Here is a 5,512-nt window from a genome sequence, read left to right on the forward strand (position 1 = left end):
TTCTACGTATTAAGCTAGCCAGCTAGGTAAGCTTAGCATAAAGACCAGATGCCTGGGGAAATATTTTCCCTGGCTTGAGATATAACATGTTAATTAGTGAGCAGATTTTCATACCTTTGGATAGAGCCTGACTGTTTCCTACTGCTTCCAATTTGTTATGCTAAGGTAAGCCAACAGTCTGCAGGGTCAAGGTTTATATTTAGTATGCACACATGTGACATGGAGCATCTTATCTAACTTTTGGCAGTCAAGCAAATAAGCTTAATTCCCAAAATGTCAAACCATTTTTAGAAAGTAAAGTACTGTCACACCTGACACAAACCCACACAACAGAAATTGGCTTGTGTAGCCAAAAGCTAATGTTTCTTTCTAAATGAATTTGGAATAACATTTGAGAGGTAATGCATGGAAAGTAAACAAGAGTGACAGGAAAGCAAATAGCTTTGGCACCAGGGTCATATTCAAACCTGCTACATGACCACAGAATGGCTCAGAGAAATACCATTATAACAGAAATGTCTTAAGCACAGCTGCAGATTGTATGATAAATAATGGGTCCATGTGATGCAGGTGTGCCATTATGGAAACACTGACAATAGACAAGCAAATATTGGTAATTGTCCCCCTGAATCAAAAATACCCCTAATTAATTATATTGCTTGCAGCTGGCTTTTATTTTAATGCATGTCGCTTTTAGATTGCATTGTTATTATCTGTTATGTAGCAAACAGCCATTTACACACAGAGAAGAATACAAATAGATTGGCAGTTGGATAATACAGAGAGGACACTTCAGTGACCTCATTATCGCCATTGACATGCAGGATTTGTTCATTATTTCCATTGACCTCTTTAACCATTTCACTTGCTTATACATCCACCAAACTCTCTTTTTCTTCACCTTCCCCTGATAATTGCATGGTTCAAAATCAATAGAGTCCACTTGTTCCTAATTAGATAGTCACCAGGAGTGGAATCACACCCAAGGGCATGGAAGCAAGAGTGCAAGCTTTGCTCTCTGATAAGCCGTTGCCAAAACCACACTCGAAGGCAAGGTGAACGTCTTGCAGCTACCGAGATATACTTAAAGAGAGGTAATCTTAAGGATGGGGACAGAAGCACACACTTTTAGATGATCCTTCCTCAAAGGATGATCCTTCCCGCACATAAAAAAGTAACAGGAAATAACTGAGAGCATGGCTTTTTTCTCACCTCTGTAAACCTAGTTGAAAGTTACAAATGTTAGCCAGTGTGATCTACTGTCTTCTTTCATGAAATACACTCAGCAAGTGATTCTGGATTTTTCCTGTCATTATCTTACCTAATATTAAATACTGTCATCAGTCATGTCCTTGATTGCCTTTATGACCCAAACTGTTAGAATAAATGTGTGGCCCCGCGTGACGACAAAGAGCAGAGTCTTTACTGAAAAGAAAACTGAAAGTGGCTAAAAATACTGCCTGCTATAAACCAAGGGAGTATTTCTGGTCATGTTAGCTGATGGGAGTAAAGTGGGGTCAAAGTAAGTCTACAGAGGATCTAAGATGTATCCTCTGTAGTTGCAACAAACAAATATGTCATCCCTTTAGTATGAGATTATAAATATTATTAATAAAAGAACAATAAAGGTTGATTATTTAATCATATTTAAGTTATATTCACAGAATAAAGAGCAAGTTGTTCTTTTTCTATTTTCTGCTCCAAAATGAATGCTATAGAATTTCTTTTTGGAGGAGACAGCCACCTCCACTTCAAAGTCAAAACACATTTTGACAAACCCTGACTGTGTGAGAGATGCTGTGCAAGATTAGATAGGCTACGCACAAGGATTTTAAAATCAAACGGGGGGTAAAAAAGAAATTTCAGTCTTACAAAGCCCTGAGCATAAGTCAAATAGATGAAAATAGATGAGTAAAATCACAGAGCCACATCAAAAAACGGGTTTCTCATGAAAGAACTACAATGCAGTGTAGATCCTAAACACTAGTTTCACAGGCTTTGCACCGGCAAGGTTACAATGAAACGCATTGCTGCTTTTTTGTTTTGTTTTTGTGTAGTTAAAGTATTTCTGCCTTATTGTTCAATGATATGGATGTAAAAAGAAACAGTTGAGAAAGCAGAGCTGAGGGTTACAAGAGATGACAAGTCACTGTTCTTTGGATGCTGAGGAGATAAAGGAAATGTTGCTTTTCAGAACTCAATCTGTCTCTATTTTTGGCTTTGAACCATTTTAAGGCCACTATCCAATATGGACACTCCTTAGAGCACTCAGTGGGGAGAAACTAAGTTCAGGATTTTGCTGGATAAGAAAAGATTGTTTTAAAAAAAGAGTTGCTTGAGAAAAGAATAATCACTTTAAAAGGATTATTGTTGGTATACCTTGCAGTGACTTGTATTATTTTAATCCATAAAACAGCATTTAGAACGAGATTGCTTCATGTCAATCAGCTTGTCTTGCTCTTTGATTCAACTCTCTCTCTCTCTCTCTCTACCCTCTCGTTTTTCAATCCAGTTTCCATTTTCCATCAAAACAGTCCTTCGGGATTTAATAAAAGATTGGCGTTGCAAGTTTTATGAAAGGCGTTTATGAAAGGTAAGTCTGTCAGTCCTGTCTCTGTGTTTACCAACTGTGATTGCTGTCAGTCCAAGACATATCATTTATTTTTAAGAAGAAAAATATAGCTTTTTCTAACACCCAGCTGTTTTTCTTGTTATTCGATTTAAATAGCTTCCCATCTTACTTTCCCCCTTGCTCTTTTGAACCTCTTATCTTTTTTCTCTTCCATCCTTGCTCGCTCTCCAACCATATTTCAATGATAAGAAGGAGAGAAGCAGCTGGTTCCTGATTCATCCGTGAGATTGTCAAAAATGCTGTGTAAACCAATTTCATTAGCCATTTAGGCAGGGACGGTGACCGTAGGCATGTGGAATTAGGTTTTCACACTCAAACACATAAACATAATAACACACACATACAAATATAACTCCAATGGTCCAACACGACACAAGGTCATGGCATTTTCATGTAGGGACAGGATGAAAATAGAAAGAGGACCATGAGCTGGACAGACTGAGGCACAATGAGTCAGTGGGCTGATAACACAGAGGGCTGAAAGCAGAAGGCGCTTTCTCTGTGTGTGTGTGTGTGTGTGTGTGTGTGTGTGTGTGTGTGTGTGTGTGTGTGTGTGTGTGTGTGTGTGTGTGTGTGTGTGTGTCTTTTCAAGGAGGAGAGAACAGAAAGGAAGTCTGAGAGATGATGTTCTCAGGTTTTTAGGGGGTTAGCTGCATGTGGTGTTCACCAGTCCTGCAGATCCCTGTGGACGTCCACTAACTGTTCTTCATATACCCCAAACACAGGCTCAAAATAACTCTGTATCCCAATTAGATTTAACCTCTCAGTTTCTAAGCAGCCTTCTCACACAGCATATGTTTTTATAAATCAGTGTTGCTTGAGTACTGGATTGTATTCAAAGACCTCAGAGAAAATGTTTGTTTAAAAAGGGGATTTTCCCTTTTCTTTGTTTACTTTTTCAAGGAAATGTACAACAGTTTGTAAATTTACGTTTTACCTTTTGTTGTTATTTATAATAAAAATGATTTGAATGTCTGATCAAGTGAATAAAATGGGCATCTAACTCGATTCAAATAACTGAGATAATGCAATGGCCAACAGCGTTACACAAACTGCCACAGCAATACTCAAAGCCATATGATTATACGTTTCTGGCTCACAAAATGAGGAGAGGACTTGACAGAGGAGAGAGACTATCATGTGACCTGTGAGACTTGGCAGCAATGGCTTTTCCACAAGGGAAACACTGTCCTCTTGTGGTACCTTTTCTGAGATGCAATATTATCAGGAATATACACAAATATGTCTACTTGAAAGAAAATTAATACAGAGAAGGACTGGTCATGATCAGTTTTGAATTATGCTAATTTATCTTTTATGTAGCACATGACAAAATAAGAGGCACCACCACTATCAATTGCATGCAGTTAAATAACAAAAGTCCTAGGGCAAGAAAAGTTTAAACTGTTTTGTAAACCTGACTTTCATATTGCCAACAAATCCTGCTGACCAAAACCAACTATAAATGTGTACTTAGCAAGTAGTGTATCTGTGCTAAAGCCTTCAATTCTTTCAAACTATTTAAAACATAAATAGACAACAGTGTTGCACTAGGTGACATGTTTTATTATGATTATAATATGGGGACTGTATTTCATCTAAAATTAATCTCAGATAGCCTGTCCAGTTGACACATTTTACACTTACTAGAGCACCATGTTTGTATTAATCTACTGAACATGCAAGTTAAAACCAAAGCTACATCTGAAATGTGCGATGAAAGTGTTTCAAAGTTTTTTTTAGACACACTCCATACCTCAGGCAGGGATCAAACCTGCAATATGAAGTGCTTCAACAACAGGAGAGTGAGAAATAAGCATTTTCACCATCATCAACCTGCAGAGAAACAAAGACAAAGACTTAAGCATCAAACAATACAAAACGGTTTGCATTACAGTTCTATTTGTTTGGATTGTATGCACAACCTTAACTCGGAAAACCCCAAAAAACTAACTTTTTCATGTTAGGATAATTTAATTGTGAAAAGCCTGAGTCAAGTCTGATTTTGACGCACAGGGAGTGGGGCTGTGTTGGTGCTATGAACCTCGACACACAGTATGAGGACACAAATGCACGACCCAGAGGCAAAACGTTGGTGAAGAAAATAATCTTTACTTTAAAGAAAAAAATCAGTCTTTCAGAGGGTACAAAAAAAGGTCAAAAGAAAAACACTCACATGGAGGAGGAAAAAACTGAATTACTAGTCCAAAAGATCAACTAACTTCAATAACAACATGGCTTGGAACGCTTGGCTTCACGCATGACAAACGTGACGAATTGGCAACTGACAAGGGGAGACAGGACAATTTATACAAGAGGTAAGTGGGCACAGGTGGAAACAATCAGGGGTTGGGCAGACGCTGACGATGATGGGAGGAGACAAGGCGGGAGGTAAAGGGTCCTGAAATGAGAGACAAGGTGAGTACAAAATAAAACAGGAAGTGGAAGAACATGAAATACTAAACTAACACAAGAACATGACAACGACAAACATGACCCGCACACTTGACGGGACACAACAGTTGGTTAACTTTTCATTCAGGACGTCGAGTAAAACCCTCTATCAACTGTTTCCTAACTTGTGAAGTGACTATTTGTTCAGTTTAAATGTCTCAAGGGCCAAGAGATGTTTAACCTGTCAGCAACCGGCAGTGCACAGACAAAAACATATCAGATCATCTAAGATTTAACCTCTGTAGATTCAATACAAACAAATGTTTCATCCTTTTAGTATCAGATTATAAATATTACTAATATAATTAATTAGAATGGAGAGGTTTGCTGTTTTATCTGATGGGTCTGATTAAATATAGAGAAAGTAAATCATTTGTTTCGTTCTTCCGCTTGGAACACTAGGCGAAACGCTCCGTAACTGAAATG

Source organism: Eleginops maclovinus, chromosome 11 (genome assembly GCF_036324505.1).
Source record: "Eleginops maclovinus isolate JMC-PN-2008 ecotype Puerto Natales chromosome 11, JC_Emac_rtc_rv5, whole genome shotgun sequence".
Lineage (NCBI taxonomy): Eukaryota > Metazoa > Chordata > Actinopteri > Perciformes > Eleginopidae > Eleginops > Eleginops maclovinus.